A 16,795-nucleotide genomic window follows, 5' to 3' on the forward strand; every position below is an offset into this window, starting at 1 on the left:
GTGGCTCTGTGACCTCCAAGGTCTCTCAGAGCGATGTCCAACCTGGGTCCCAAACTGCGTGGGTCCTGCCTCTGTGCCGGAGGTCAGGGCTCAGGTTACAACCCCACACACAGGCTCTACCACCACAAGGAGCTGGAAGCCATGCCTCGTTCTTGCTAGAATGGCTGTTATGTCTCCTCCCCAGAGATTATCTTCTAAACCAGAGAACTATTTGAAGGAGCAAAGACCTTGCCAGAGTTGTGAAGCAAAACAAAAAAGCAATGGCATCTTTAGAGAAACTACAAATAAACGAGCGGTCATCCTTCTGATCTGGGTACAGGTCACCTCCTCGGCCCCCAGCCCCGTCCCCTCAACAGAAGGCCCTTTACCCTTTATCCAAACTCCATGTGGCTGGGGCCCCCCAGGACACCTCCCTTCCCCACACGTCACTGATACTTGGATCTCCTTCCATCTTCCTGGCCCAGATGTGGGCTCCAGGAGGGCAGGGAGAGGGTCCAGCTGTCTCCCTCTGCAGGCCCCGAGGCCTTGCCATACAGCACGGCTGCTCTGGGGTGGGAGGGCTCCTTGGGATTCTTTGCCCTGGTGAGGGGCTGCAGGCTGAGCCCAGAGGGTCCTGCCCATCCCACCCCGGCCTGCGGGCCATCCTGCCAAGCCCAGCAGAGATTCAGGTGAAGGAGAAAATTATCAGGTAAGAGGAGTGTTCTCGGTGTGAAAGGAATGAGAAGCAGGAGCCAGATGGAGCACACAGTGAGGGGAATCGGTGACGTTGAAGCTTCTCCAGCCCAAAGCTGTGCGGAGGATTGGAGTAAAATTGCCTCCCCCACAGGACGAGGTTGGGGGTGTTCACCCTTGCTGGGGCCTGTGAGCACCTGCCTCCTAGGGCCTGAGCCTACCTTGAGACCTGCCTTCTCCCAGAGCTCTGGCTCCCTCTCCCACCTGGGCCAGTCTATTCTCAGGGGGTTTTCTTCCTGGCTCACAGAGCCCAGCCCTGCCAGGAGCCAGGCCTCTCTCGGTTCTTCTCTGAACTCTGAGGGAGCCCATTTTTGCCTCCTGGCTTCTTCTTTCCTCTCCCCAGCCTGGTTTCCTCAGGTGGTGGGTTCAGGGTTCAACAGCATACTCCAGGCCTCTCCTGGCATGCAGATTGTCACAGGTGCCAGGGGCCCTGACGCTGGTTCTCAGCCCTGCCGCTTACTCCTGTGTGACCCAGGAGAAGGACTCCCCTCTCTGAGCCTCCGTTTCAATTCATAAAATACGTGGTTGGAGGACATGATAACTATATCTTCTTCCAGCTACATAATTCTGTCACTCTAGAAGTTATCGGTCAACACCAGGCTGAGTTAAAAATCTATTTAAATTAAAAAAAAAATCTACTTAAATTCTATTCTAATTTCACCATTTTAAGCCTGCCTGCCCCATCAGGCATCACCCACGGTGGGAAGGAAGAGGCATTTCATTCCATCTGCTTTTCTCACTCAGGACTGGCCTTGGCGGGCCTGTCCTCTCCCCTGGCCCTCTGAGCCCCTCCCAGGGCTGTGGAACTTCCTCCCACCCGGTCCTTAGCCCTCAGTCAGAGGCTCGTTTCCTCCCCAGGGGCCTGAGCACTTTCCCAAGGAGCCAGTGCCTTCCTTGCTGCCAGGCCGCTTACTCAGAGGCGGGGCCTGGATCCTCTTGGCAGGTACTGACTTGCTGTAGATGAGACTTAATTAACACAGGATCCGATTTCCTCTAGTCCTGGGTGAGAGGCACCGCCTCAGGCGCTCAAGGACACAGCAGCGTGGTCCATTGTTGTCTGGAGAAGTCCAGCTGCTGCCCCTGCACTGCTGGCAGGGTCTGTCAGCTGCTGTCCTCTTGCTCCTCCTTGCTCTGGGGGGCTCTTTTCGCTTCCCTCCCTGAGGGGTTCATTCAAGTACACGCCCACCCTCACGACTGAAGTCCTTTTCCAGGGCCACATCTTCCAGCCCTCTCGCTCAGGACGTTCATGATGCTAAGTCCAGAGTTGGCCCTCAGTGCTCACCAGAACTGACCTGTCCACACATTTGATGCAGCCCATCCCCTGTCCCCGAAGTAGCACTCTGTCCCTCTGGGCTGCCTCCTACTGCTCTGGCTGCTCCTTCTCAGCCTCTTTGGCTTGTTGGCTGTCCTGGGGCTCAGGGCTCTGGTCCGTCATTCTCTCTCCTCCCTAACCCTTTGCAGGTCAATGACTTCCAAATTCATAGCTGCGTTCCAGAGACGGCTACATGCCTCTCAGAGGAAAACCGGGTCCTACAGCCTCCTCCAAGGCCTGCACCCCCTGCCCTGCTTACCTCCCTGACCCCACCATCTACCCCTCCCCTCTCTGTGGTTCTTTGACACACCAGACTAGCCCGCCTCTGGGCCTTTGCATCTGCTGTTCCCCCACCTGGAATGCTCTACTCCACAATATCCCCATGACCTTTTCCCTCGCCTTCTTCCATTCTTTGATCAAATGCTGCCTACTCGGTGAGGCCTTCCCTGATTATTCTATTGTAAATTGCCTTCTCTGCCTACTCAGTAATTCCTTTCCTCCCCCTGGAAGGTAAACTCGCTGGGATCAGGGAGTTTTGTTTGTTTTAGTCACTGCATTCCTGGTGTCTAGAACATTGCCTGGCACATAGTAGTTGATCAACAAATATTGGTTGAACAAATGACTGGATGCTTCAGTGTTTGTCCCTGTACATATGTCTTCATGTTCCGGGGGTTTTACTTCTGCGAGTAAATCCCGGAAGTGAGACTGTTATGTCAACTGCACATAGTGTAGAGTACTTTTAATTTTAATAAACAACCTCAGATTATTTCCCCACGGGGTTGTAGCAGGTCATGCCCATTTCCCTGCCTGTGCTGGATGTTATCTCACTCTTGATTCTTGCCAACGCGCTAATGAGGGGAGAGGCATCTCATTGTTTTAATTTTCATTTTCCTGACTAACTAGAGAAGGGTGTGTTTCTTATTTATTGACCTCTTGAATTTTTCTTACTTCTGTTGAATGTCTTGTTCACAGCCTTTGCTCATTTTTTGGTTTTGGGAGTGGTGGTGGGGGGAACACCTTACCTTTTCTAATGAGCGTTTAAAGGGAATCTTCATTTCTTAAAAAAAAAAAAATTCAGGGACGCCTGGGTGGCTCAGTCGGTTGCGCATCTGACTCTTGATTTCAGCTCAGGTCATGATCCCAGGGTCATGGGATCAAGCCCCGCATCAGGCTCTATGCTGAGTGTGGAGCCTGCTTAAGATTTTCCCTCTCCCTCTGCCCCTCTCCCCTGCTCACTCTCTCTCTCTCTCTCTCTCTCTCTCTCTCTGAAATGAAATGAAATGAAATGAAATAGAATAGAATAAACCAAATAATTCTGATACTTATGAAGGTTCTGGAGCTGTTGTCCTAGAGTGAGTATCCTGGTTTGCCACTGGGATCCCCTATGAGTTTTGGAATTAAAGATGTTTTAAAGTTTTTCTCTTGCTGATTCTCCATATTTTCTACAATGCATGTTGTTACTTCAAAAAAGATGAAAAACAATCATAGGAAAGTCATGCTGTGATTCCAATGATGATTAGGATGTACTTTTTTATGACAGTTACATAAAAAGCCTCTCTGTGTATAGAAACTCTAACAATGGATCAGCCAACATGAAAAGGTGGGGAGAGATTATGGGTAAACTTTCCTTACAATGGGTGCCAGGTGAGTGAGGCAGGGAAGAGGTGATGGTGAATCCCTAGTGGAAAAGGATGAGCTGTAGGAATGATGGCACTTGGCCTACAACACTCTAGGCTGTGCCTTGGCAGACATCACTAATCAATCACTTCAGTGGTTTCTCTGAAGTCCAGACTCAGCCTTAGAATCTTTCTCAACCCAGTAGGCCAAGGAGCCACCAGTCACAGATCAGAGTTGAGGGGCAAGATGAAACCCATTCACTCACTCTTGCCCAAGCAAGGGGCAGTGCAATCAGTCAGCCCCACAGAGGCCTCTCTTGCTGGGGCAGGGGCATGCTCCCCAGTGACCTCATGGCTGCCCTGGAGCTGCAGTCCAGTTGGTTGCTCCTGCCCAGAAGGGGCACCTAGGGTGTTTTCGACCTGCACTGGCTCCCATCATGATAGCTAGCATCGCTTTCTGGAATCCCTTTTCCTCTGGACTCTAGGTCTTGCTGGTAACTGGGAACACTGTCGTCAGCCTGGATGCTTGCTCTGGATTTTGCCCAGACCCTGGCACATCCCCTCGGGTGCCACACCTTGGTTGTTCCCGCCATTGGCCTGACTCTCCAGCCTCTGACTTCTGTTCTCATGATTCTTGGCCTGCCCTTGACCCGCCACCCCCTGGACTCAGCTGTGATGTCATGCTCTGTGTCCAGTGGCACATCCCGACTCTCTAACCAGGCTGTTGGCCCTGCCTGCCTCTCCTTCCTGCCCTGCACTTGGCTGGCCTCAGAGCTGACAGATTCACCAAGACTCACTGCAGTTTGCCTAGAATTCCTCACTGACCCTCCTCCTCTACATCAGGTAGGTCGATTAGAAAGGATAGGAGAAAATATTTTTTTAACAGCTTTTTCTGTTTGGGGAGAAACAGTAAATGATACAGAAAAATGACATAGAAATGTATGGAAAAAGTCGGCAGTAATTTAACCACCTGGAGATAACCATTGCTATTAAGTTGGCAAACACCTTTCCCAGTCACCTCTCCACCTCCACACCCGTTGAGATATGTGTATATAAATTGTCTTAAATGGGATCATGCTGTTAGTCAACCTGCGTTTTTCACTCATCCATATGCCATGAACATCAGAAAGGATGCCATTGATGAAAAACATATTTTCCTGCTCCTAGAATGTAAATTAGATTCCACCAGATTCTTTTTATTCACCTAGCATATCTGCATTTTTGCTTCTTTTGAGTCAGAAACTTAATTCATGTCCCATTTCTTTCCCATAGTAATAGATCACCAATTTTTAGCCGGGTGTATAGCCACTGCAATAAAGGCAATATATGCCAGCTCCCCCTGGACTATGTGTGGTCATGTGACTGAGTTCTAGTCAATGGGCTATGAGCGGAAGAAGTGTACATACAACTTCCCAGATGTGTCCTGTGGTAGTTTTATATATGTCCACAAATTCTTTGATAGTCCTTCCTGCATTAAGGTGAAGCCTAATCCTCCTCCCTTTAAGTGTATGCTGTACATAGGGACTTGCATCTAATGAACATCATGTGGCAGAAGTCACTGTGTGTGACCTGCAAGATTTAGGACCGAAGAGGCAGTTGGCTTCCCTCCTTGCTCTATCTTGTAATAAACACTCTTGGGAAGCCAACTGCCAGGTCATGAGGACAATCAAGAAGCCCTGGGGAGAGGCCCATGTGGTGAGGAACTGAGGCTTCCTGCCAATAGCCACACGAGCCATCTTGGAAGCAAGTTCTGAAGCTTTCGGTCTAGCCCTCAGATGACTGCCGTCCTGGTGGACATCTTGACTGCAGCCTCTGAATTCCTGACTCAGGGAAGCTGAGATGATAAATGTTGATTGTTTTAAGCAACTCAGTTTTGGGGTAATCTGTTATGCAGCAGTAAACACCCAATACACACCCTTAAGAGGATGGGTGGGTCTTCCCTTCCTCTTTCCCCTCTCTCTGGATGGAAGGTGGATATGTGAAGTGCCATCTTGGATCTTGCAAATGAAGGCAACGTCCTGGGAATGGAGGAGCAACAACATGGATGGGGTCTGGGCCCTCGGCGGCTTTGTAGAGCAGAGTCAGAATAACAATGCACTTGTCTGAGAGGGAACTCAACAGCCACAGTAATAAAGCCAGAGCTTCCCAGTGTTGGGCCTCCCTGGTGTGTGTAAATGGGGTCCAGGTGTGTGAAGCTACTGTTGCCTTCATCCCTGGGCCAGCGGCTTCTGCACACAAGAAACCCTGTTCTTTTACGCCACTGAGCTATATGATTGTTATCGTTTTCTCTGGGTGCCAGCATGGAAATAAAACTTGGGAAGCTTTGGATCTCTGTCACAACAACCAAATTTTATCCTAACAAAGGCATCTTGAAAAGTGAGACATCACTTAATGTGTTTAACATGCATTCTCCTAACTAAGGCGCCTGGGTAGTCGTGCCCTGAAGGGATCTGTCACATCTTGGCAGGTGAGGCTGGCGGGTGTTGCAGGTGGTCAGGCTTTCCCCAGGTCCAAGAGGCCCCACCGTGTTGGCGGTCACTCACCCTGTCTGGGCTGAGGGCCAACTGTGCAAACAAAGGAACAACCTTTCCTTGCCAGCCTCAGAGAACTGGCTGCCTTTGAGTCCGGCTCCCTTCCCCTGACCCCATCCATTCCCCAAGATTCCTTTTCTTTTTGGGCTCTGCCCACCTCAGGGACAGAGGCAGCAACAGATCTGAGGCAGATGCAGTTCCTCTTCTCATAAACTAATGTCACTTATCCCTGATGATGGTTGTGGGTCACACATCCAGACAGAATCAAGCCTCATTTGGGCAGAATGCTTTTAAGAGGGATGGGACTGGGGCTTTCCTGATTTCACCTACTCAGGACAGCAGAATCGCAATTTTAATAGCTAGGTAAGTTTCACCAGACCCAGATAACCAGCCGAAGGTATCCTTTTCTGTGTTTAAACTAAGGACTATATGAAGTCAACAAAAGGATTAGTTTTAGCATGAATGACTTCACGTTGTGATGTGAAAATGACATACATGTTACAATATCGCTTAGGCAAACACAAACTCAAATCTGTATGACCGTGAATATTCTATAGTGGCATTCTGGGGTCACCGCCCGGCAGTTTCTATTAACCAGTGGGAACTCAGAGCAGTGTGGCCAGGAAGTGGCACCAATGTGGACCTAGCGGGCTCCCTTAGGCCCTTCACACTCTCTCTACTGCTGCTCTTGGGATCCGGTGTTTTCTTGTTTCAGGGCCCTTATTTTAAAATTAGTTTCAGGATCTCATAAGGCAATCGCGTATAATTGGCGAGCAATAAAGGGTTTTTTTCCCCCTTCTTTTTTGGGGCGACTTTTTATTCTGGTAAAATATATATAACATAAAAATTTAACATTTCAATCATTTTTATTTTTATTTATTTATTTATTTATTTATTTTTAAAAAGCCTTTTTTTTTTTAATGTTTATTTTTAAGAGAGAGAGTAAGAGTGCAAGCGGGGGAGGGACAGAGAGAAAGGGAGACACAGAATCTGAAGCAGGCTCCAGGCTCCAAGCTGTCAGCACAGAGTCCAGTGCGGGGCTCGAACTCACAAACCACAAGATCATGACCTGAGCCGAAGGTGGACGCCACCCAGGCGCCCCTCAATCATTTTTAATTGTACAATTCAGTAGTACTAAGTACCCTCACAGTGTTGTATAGCCGTCACCACAGTCCATCTCCAGAGCTGAAACTCAGAACGCATATAAGTTCCCATTTACCTGCCCCCAGCCCCTGGTAACTGTATTCTACTTTCTGCCGTTATGAATGGCCTATTCTAGCTACCTCATATAAGTGGAATCATACAGTATTTGTCCTTTTGTGTTTGGCTGATTTCACTCAGCATAATGACTTCCATGTTGTAGCATGTGTCAAAAGTTCCATTCCTTCGTATGACTGAGGGTTAAGTTTTTAATCAACAGATTTTCACCGGGGTTGGATGTTTCCAACGCATCCTGCAAAATTCCTGCATTTATTAAGCCTGGAATTGGCTTCTCTCTTTCCTGCATCTTTGTTCTCTTTATTCTCTACATGGTGTCTGACATCTGGTAGTACCTGGGCAAGGTGTTTCATTCAGTTCTCTTGGATGAGAAGAGGCACTCCCAGGTTGGAGGTCTGTGCTGCGAACAGATGCCCTGTGGAGCAGAGGCCACTGTCTTTGGTGACAGCTCAGGAACACTCGCTGTCCCATGCCACCCACACGTTCTGTAACATCACGCTTTGGTGTGTTCAGTGTGGCTTCATATTTCTTATTTGATTTCATCCAAACCCTATGATGTAGGCTGGGTGGCAGTAACCCCTTTTCACTCTCAGAAGACTAAGGCCCAGGAAGGTGATGGTTCTTGTCTCCCCAGGAGATCGGTGGCTTCGTTGAGACTAGATGAGGGTACTCAAGTCCAGGAATTCTTCCATTACCACACGGAGCGTCTGGAAGGCAGCAAAGATTTCAGGGTCCCTTTTTCTCATGTGGTCCTTCCTCCTTCTGTCTTGAGGGGGTTGGATGGAGTGATAGGTGTGGAAAACATGGGGGGAAAGGAAGAATGAACACTGGTACTTTCCATTCATTCCTCAGCTGGTGGCAAACCCAGCTTTCTTTTGAGCTACCATTAGGGCTGAGTCTGGTGCCCTCAAGAGGCAAGGGTGGGAAGGTGGCAAACTGGAATGTGTCACCTCCCCAGGACTCTGGGCTAAAACCCTGGAGCTGGGAGCCTTCTTAATTGTATAGACTTCCTACACTTCCTACAGGAAGTGCCAGTAACTACAGCCCATTTGAGAATAAATGATTCGTGCACATGATTCAAATATGATGAGATACAAAGGGAATGCTGTGAAAAATCTCTTCTCTCTCCTGTCACCAGCACACAATTCCTTCCTTAGAGGCATCAATGTTTTGTACTTTTGTATATCTTTCCTGAGAAATGTTACATACACATGCAAGTACATAGACACACACATACACACACACACACACACACACACACACATCAATGTATGCATGGATGTGGATGTATATGCCTATGTACATACACATATTTTTGCTTGCTTCCTTTTTTCCCCAGAAATAGTGGCATATTGTGCATAGAGCTCTGTGCATTGCTCTCCCCCATTTAATATATAATAGTAAGAGCAATAAACATTTATTAAGTGCTTACCAAGTACTGAGTACTGTTCTAAGAACTTGATGTGTATTCATTGTCTTAGTTCATTTAATCCTCACGGCAACCCCATGAGGTAACATTATTTTTTCAACACTACTCATAATAAAAACCATGCAAATTAAAACAACACTGAGATACTGCTTTTCATCCATCGTGCTGCTAAAGATCAAAAAGCTTGCTAACACATCCTGTGGGAAAGGGTGTGGGGAAACCGACAGTCCATAGATTGTTGGCAAGCAATTTAGCAATATCTATCAAAATTACAAAGGTACATAACTTTAGGCCAGCAACTCCACTTCTAGAAAATTTCTCTGCAGATATACTTCACAGACGCTGAATGACTTGGGCACGAATTGCTCATGCAACATTGTTTGTGGTAGCAAAAGTTTGAGAAAAACTTAAATGCACATCAGTAGAGGCTGAATAAGTAATTACGGTATATCCACATCCATTCCTTGGAATATTAGGCTGTTATTTTTAAAACAAGTCAACTTTTGGGGCGCCTGGGTGGCTCAGTTGGTTAAGCAGCCGACTTCGGCTCAGGTCATGATCTCAGGATTTGTGGGCTGGAGCCCCATGTCAGGTTCTGTGCTGACCGGTTGGAGCCTGGAGCCTGCTTCAGACTCTGTGTCTCCCTCTCTCTCTGCCCCTCCCCTGCTCATGCACTCTCTCTCTCAATAAATAAATAAGTAAATGAAATAAACATTAAGTTTTTTAAAAAAACAAGCCAACTTCTTAAGCACAGTGGGATACTCTCCAAGATGGAGAATGTCTTGGTCCATTTGGATTGCTATAACAAGATACCATACACTGGGTAGCTTATAAACAACAGATATTTCTTTCTTGCAGTTCTAGAGGCTGGGAAGTCCAAGATCAAGATGCTGGCAGATTTGTTACCTGGTGAGAAACTGTTTACTGGTTCATAGGTGGTTGTCTTTTCCCTGTGTTCTCACATGGTAGAAAGGGCAAGAGAGCTCTCTGGAGTCTCTTTCAGAAGGTCACTAATTCCATTCATGAGGGCTCCACCCTCAAGATCTAATCACCTCCCAAAGGCCCCATGTCTGAATACCATCACATCACCAATTAAGTTTCAAGATACAAAGTTTGAGGGGACACAAACATGCAGTCTAGAGCAGCGAGGTAGTGCAAGATAATGGTTAGGACTCCAGCCTCAGGTCAGGTCCTCTTGCTTGTTATTCTGGCTCTGCTCCTTATCAACTATGCAAACTTGGATGACTACATTACCTCTCTATACCTCTGGTTTCCTCATCTGAAAAGTGGGGCTTGTAGTAACACCTTGTAATACTCCCCACCAACCCAAAGACTGGTGAGAAATAAATGCTCATGATTATACACCATTAGGATTTTGCGGATATTTGTTACACAGCATATAGCTAACTGATACAAGCACACAGTAGGTGCTTAATAAATATTGCTTAATAGGAAACTGAGCAAACCCTTTCCTTATAATGGGGAACTTCACAAGTTACCTGAAGAGTGGCTCCAAACACAGCCCAAAGAGGAAGCTCAAGGTTAATGTCCAAAGTATAACCACAGCACTGGGGTTTTATTTCTTGATCCCCAGGATTTCTTTTGAATACTAGCTATTCTGGAAGCTGAAGCACATACAAACAGAATAAGGACGGGCTCTTGTCCTCACAGCTTACGATCTCTGGAAGGAAACATTTGTAAACAAGCAACTACAAGGCAGAGTGGCGCTTGCTATAACAAAGGTGTGTAGAAAGAGTGCAAAGGAGGGAGCAAACGTATCAGCCCATGGTGGACATGGGGTGACAGAGGTGGGTCAGAAGATGGGGATGGTGCCTGGTGAAAAGGACAGGGATTTAAAGCTACGAAAGTAAGCTGAATCCAAGGTGGGAAGGGCCTTGAAGGCTTGGGAAAGGATCTGAATGCCATTCTTGCGGTCTGAGGGAAGTTAATAGGATTTGGGGCAGAAGAGTGCCATGTTCAGGTTTGTGTTTGGAGGAGGTAACTCTGGAGTTCATGTGGAAGATGCAAAACGCTCCTGCTGCAGAGCTCGGGATACGAGGCTGCTTAAATCATACCTCCTGCTGCAGGTCAGAATTGATCTAGGGACGACTTCTGGGGGCAGGACTGATCTGGGGGCCACACAACCCCAGGTGAGGAAAGAGGAGAAGTACAGTGGCTGATAATCAGAAAAAGTCATTTTCCCCAACTCCTCTGCTGGAAATTCTACCACTTAGGAAGGTGTTTGGCTACAAGTAGCTGGAAACCTGGCTATGGAGGTTTAAATGCACCAGGGAGTCTTTTTCTCATAACAAGGAATCAGGTGGTGGTGGTTGTAATATTGCTATCTTAACTCAGCAACTCTGAGATTCTCTTGGCTTTTTCCTTGTGGTCTTAGGTGGCTGGTACAACTCTAGATATCATGCCCACATTCAAAAGAAAACAGACACAGAGAAATGGAAAGAGGGAACATATCAGCTGAATCTATTTTTTTAGGAAAGCAGAAGCTTTACTTGAGGTAGATACACACACACACACACACTTGCACCTGTATCTTATGGTTCAATCCTGGTTGCAAGGGGACTGGGAATAGAGGAACAGGCTTGTCATGCTTGCTTTAATCTGGCCATAGATTCCTCGCTTGAGGCTGGGTGCATTTCTATCTCAAACAAATTGAATTTGTTAGCAAAGGGGAAAGAAAAATGGATATTGGTAAACAAAGGCAGGGTCTACTACAGGGACTCAGGCACGTCCTCCAGACATAGCCTGAAATGATGTGTTTTCTTTGTTTTGTTTGTCTCTGAATGGAACTTCTGGCAGGTGAAATGGTAAGGAATCAGAAACCCTGCCTTCTGGACTTGACACCGTGAAGTCTTCTGTGTCCCTCTTCCCATTTCAGGCCCTCTCCTCAGTGGGTCCCAGTTTGTCCTTATCCCCCTTAGAAGTCAATCCAGCCCCCGTGTCGGGGGAGTGACTAGTGCTAGGCAGAGTGCAGAGGTCTCCAGGGTCACTGGGAGCAGCACTGTTGAATTCCCTGAGGGCCCTTCTCGAGCTGAGCTTGTGCAGGCACTGGGGACAGCTGCTGTTTCAGTAGCAGAGAGGGTTCATATAGAGCCACAAACCCTCCTGCTGGGTTTCCCTCAGAGCAAGCATGTGGAGCACTCACCCTGGAGTGAAGGGGAACCTGGATTCTTCTGAAGTCCAGCTTGGTGGCTGTATGGGGAAGGAGTGGCTGAGTCATGCTCTGGTAACCTACAGGCTTAGAAGTGTAATGGCTTAGACCCAAAGTTTATTTCTTATTCCTTCTAAATATCCGCATGAATCCACTGGGGGCTCTATTCCATTTCTCCCCACTCTGGGATGCAGGCTGATGGAGTGGTCACCATTTTGAACTTAACGGTTGCTGGGACAGAGGGAAAGAAAAGATGTGGAGGGTCTCACAGAAGCATTTAAATGCTCCTGTTTGGGAGAGATTCATATAATTTCTACTCACAGGTCACTGGCAAGCACCAATGTGGCCCCACCCAACCACAGAGGGGCCCAGAGGTGTGATCCTATTATACGCCTGGAAGAGAGAGAGCATGAAATGTTTGGTGAGCAGAATTTGTGATGACCACAGTAATTTTGGGAAAGTTGTCTAATTTCTCCAGTTCTCTTCTACTTCATCTAAAACTAGTGTTTCTAAAGCCAAAACTGGGTATGGTCAAAATAGCTCTTATAATCCCTTTAGCCACTGGATATCTATAGGCAAAAAAAGAAAAAAAAAAAAAAAGAACTTTGACTTAACCCCACCCCTTATACAAAAATTCACTCAAAAATGGATCATAAACTTCACTGGGCTTAAACACAAACTATAAAACTTGACAAAGCATAGGATCTAGGCCTGGGCATGATCCACAAAAAGAAACATTGATAAGCTGAACCTCATTAAAATGAAAAACTTTTGCTCTGCAGAAGACCCCGCTGAGAGTGTTGAAGACAATTTACACAAAGCTACACATATGATAAAATTGCAAAGAGCCACACACACAAATAAACACATGCATATCTGGTAAAATCTGAGTTCATTGTAAAGACTGTACCACTGTAGGCTTCCTGGGTTTAATACTATACTATGGTAAAGTATGACCTTCACATTGGGGGAGGCTGGGTGGAGGGCGCATGGCACCTCCCTGCACATGTCTTTGCACCTTCCTGAGAATCTGTAATAATATCAAAATAAGATTTAAAAAAATCTCTTCAGCCATCCATAAAGAAATCTGCTTTAGGAGCCATATTACCATGAGCGTCCATGTATTTAAATTTTTTTTTTAAACGTTTTTATTTATTTTTGAGACAGAGAGAGACAGAGCATGAACGGGGGAGGGTCACAGAGAGAGGGAGACACAGAATCTGAAACAGGCTCCAGGTTCTGAGCTGTCAGCACAGAGCCCGACACGGGGCTCGAACTCACGGACTGTGAGATCATGACCTGAGCCGAAGTCGGACACTCAACCGACCGAGCCACCCAGGCGCCCCGAGCGTCCATGTATTTAAAAAATTTCTTTTTCAACGTTTATTTATTTTTGGGACAGAGAGAGACAGAGCATGAACGGGGGAGGGGCAGAGAGAGAGGGAGACACAGAATCGGAAACAGGCTCCAGGCTCTGAGCCATCAGCCCAGGGCCTGACGCCGGGCTCGAACTCACGGACCACGAGATCATGACCTGGCTGAAGTCGGACGCTTAACCGACTGCGCCACCCAGGCGCCCCACGTCCATGTATTTAAACACCAAAGCCACCCTTTCATCAGAAGACACTACCAATATGATGGCCTCTGGGATGGGGACTTCATTATGTGGAAGGCACAACAGAACCACCTGAATCATTGCCACTACCATTTCTTTCTCACTGTCTCTTTGTTTTATGGGCCACAGCTTTTTATGTGAAACCCTTGGGGCCAGGAAGTTTTTAAGGTTTTTTCTGAGGGGCGTTAGAAAAGTAATACAGTGCTATGGTGTTTATTATGTAACTTCCTCCCCACAGTGGGGGGTTGGGGGGAATGGGGGGGGGGGTCAGGCAGCCTCCCGGTGTAAATCAAGCACATTTACATTAATATTCATGAATGCATTGTATGAATATTCCCAGAAAGTGGGATAAACACATACTAGAATTGTGAAGTGTCAGTTCAAGTCACCAAATGAGTCTTTTGAGGTCAGATTTAGTCCCAAACGTTACACAGGCTACATAGGCCAGAGGGGCACACATGTTTGGCAGGAACTTCTGGATTTGGGACTTAGCAGCAATTGTGGAGTGCAGGCTGAATGTGGCTGCAGAAACTTCTTCGTGTGTGGAGCCCTTTGTGACCTGGGTTGTGTCCACAGAGGGCACTGTGCTCAGGGTGTGAGTGACCCCTGGAAGGCCCATGACCAGTCCCCCAGGGTCAGGGGTGCCGGGCCCCTCCCGGACGTGGGCGGGGTGGTGGGGGGGGGAGCCCTCCCGTGTCTCTTCCTGGCCCTGAGATATACCCCTGTCCTTACAGACTGGCTGTGCAGGTCACAGCCCCTGGAGGAGGGCACACCTTGTCTGCAGCCCAGGCTGCTCACAATCTCAGACTCCAAGATGCTGGAGTGGAAGGTGGAGCTGGCAGGGGTCCGAGATGGAGATGAGGGGATGGACGCTCAGAGAGGGTGGGTGAATTGTATAGACTCACACAGCTAGCCAGGAAACTGAAACTGGGAGGTGGGGCAGAGGTGCCCGGGGCATGTTTAAAATCTGGGACTTGACAAGCCTCCCACCTTGTCTAGACCTCGGAAAAGACACCTGGACCAGCCAACCCTCCCCCCCCGCCCCCCCCCCAGAGACGGGGAGCGCCCCCACCCCAATGACGTTTCAGTGGTTTCCCCACTCACCCTTTTTCCTTCCAGGCTCCGGGGGAAGAAAGGGTGGCGCAGACACGCCCTGGCGTCCCCCGTTAGTGCACTCAGTCCCCAGGGGTGCTGGTGGGCGCTGCCAGCCCAGGCGGGGCGGCCTGGCCGTAGGCGTGGGCGCCCCCTGCCCCCAGGCGCCCCCCGCGGGCGCCCGGTCCCTGTGTGGGCTGCTTTGACTCCGCGCCGCTGGAGCCGGAGCCGAGCTTAGGCAAACCACGCCGCACTGGACGCCATTCAAGCTTTTACAGGCCCTCAAATTGGGGCTGGAGCCGGAGAGGAAATACTAAAATCCTGTGTACACAACTTCTGTCTGTGCGCGCCGGGCTCCAGGAGAATCAGGCGCGCGGGGGGACACATTTGTACTGTTTAAGGGCTCCGCTCCTTTCCGCGCTGTTTTCAACGGGATCCCTGATGTGTCGCCCCAATCCAGGGCTCCTGGGTGTGGGCCCGGGGAGGGGGCTGCGGGGCTGGGGACTGGGGCAGGCCTGAATTTTTCTCCTACCCCCCCCCCCCCCCCCGGCACACCCAGCTGGGCTCAGAATCCCCGAGATCCATAAGCCACATTTGCTGCGTGGCCCAGGCCCCTGGCCCCTCTTGCCCGGCAGAATGATGCAGCTTAGAAGTCCTTAGAGCCTGGCCTTTGGAATCAGGCTGGTCTGGGTGGGAAGCCGGCTCACCGCTTTGCAGCTCCCAGGCTATTGGCAAGGGCCTCCTTTTCTGCATCTGTAGAATGGGTGCAATAATGGTAAGCTACCTCAGGTTTCCTGTGAAGATGAAGGAGGTGAGTGATGGAGATAGGGAAGCAGCCCAGAGTCTGGCACATCACAGGTGCTCACTACATGGGAGCCATTGTTACTATTTATGTGAAGTAGGAGTTATAGCACCATTATGATCCAGGCACATGCTAAGTCTACGTACAGTTTACATTTTATGGGGGAGAAACTAGAACACCGAGGAACTGAATGACTTATCCAAGGTCACACCGCTAGTGATTGGCTGGGTGAGGATTTGAACCCAGGAAGTCTGTTTTGGAGTTTTAGGTGCTTTGCTGCCCCTCTGTCAGCTGTACGTGCCCATGGTATCCTCAGCCTGCCACGAAACTGCCCACACTTGGGCCCCACACCACCCTCCCAGTTTCATCCCTGCCAAGTGCTCTCAAGCCCCTCTCGTGCAGCTGGCCAGTCATCTCCCTGGTTCTAAACCAGTGCTCCCCTTCCTAGCTCTCAGCCTTGGCTCAGCCCTCTGCTACCTGTGCCTTAGGTCTTCCCTGGCCACCCCCTCCAGACAGATTCACTCCCTCCAGCTGCCGCAACACTACCCTCCACCCCCAGCCTCTGCACCTTCAGGTCTCCTATCCCCTTGACCTTGGGCTATTTTGATCTGTGGATGTGTTTGCCTCCCTCATTCTGATCCCTCATCAAGATCCCTGCAGGTCTCGCCCAGTCTCTTGTGCAGAGCGGGGCCTCCCATTTGGGGAAACTGAATTTTTACCAATGGCAAATCTGGGCTGAATGGTGACATCCCACTGGTGTCCTGTGTGAAGGAAGCGGAAGAGGGCCCCGAGCCCACTTGCTTTAAGGAGGTGGGGGACAGGGTGGACATCAGCCCCATGTTCCTGACATCTGCTACCAGACCAAGGAACAGCCAGAACAGTGAGAGTATGGTCTGAGCTTCCCTGCCAACCCCCGCCTCTACCTCCCTCTTAAGTGTCCTGTCATCAGGGCCTCTCAGGAGCCCTGCTCAATCTCAGGTAAGGACAGATGCCTCACGGGGGTCTGCACTCCTTCTGGCTGGGCTACCCCAAACAAGCAGCCCACAGAAAGCATCTGTTCTCCAGGCCTGTCCGGGCTTCGTGTGACGCAACCTCAGCTTGAGCTGAGCTGGCTTGCACCTGCACAGCGGGTCTTCCAGACTTCTGCCGGACAGCTAGTGCCCCCCTCCTGCTTCCCCCAAAACAGTCAAACACCCGGTGCCCACAGTCAGGAGGCTTGACGACGTTGTGGAACTCACACGGCCTTTGGAATCTGGAGTCTGGTTTTCAGTCCTAGCAC

At 49.1% G+C, this 16,795-nt stretch overlaps 1 long non-coding RNA gene across 1 annotated transcript; it reads right to left on the reverse strand.

Moving 5' to 3' along the window:
• Positions 1-7,054: 7,054 nt before the first annotated feature.
• LOC128311248 (uncharacterized) lies at positions 7,055-15,535 on the reverse strand. The gene is made up of 2 exons (XR_008289440.1): positions 14,727-15,535; positions 7,055-8,171 (listed from the first exon to the last, which is right to left on the reverse strand). It is a non-coding gene; the product is annotated as an uncharacterized LOC128311248 (long non-coding RNA).
• Positions 15,536-16,795: the final 1,260 nt, after the last annotated feature.

This window comes from Acinonyx jubatus, chromosome A3 (assembly GCF_027475565.1).
Source record: "Acinonyx jubatus isolate Ajub_Pintada_27869175 chromosome A3, VMU_Ajub_asm_v1.0, whole genome shotgun sequence".
NCBI classification, from domain to species: domain Eukaryota; kingdom Metazoa; phylum Chordata; class Mammalia; order Carnivora; family Felidae; genus Acinonyx; species Acinonyx jubatus.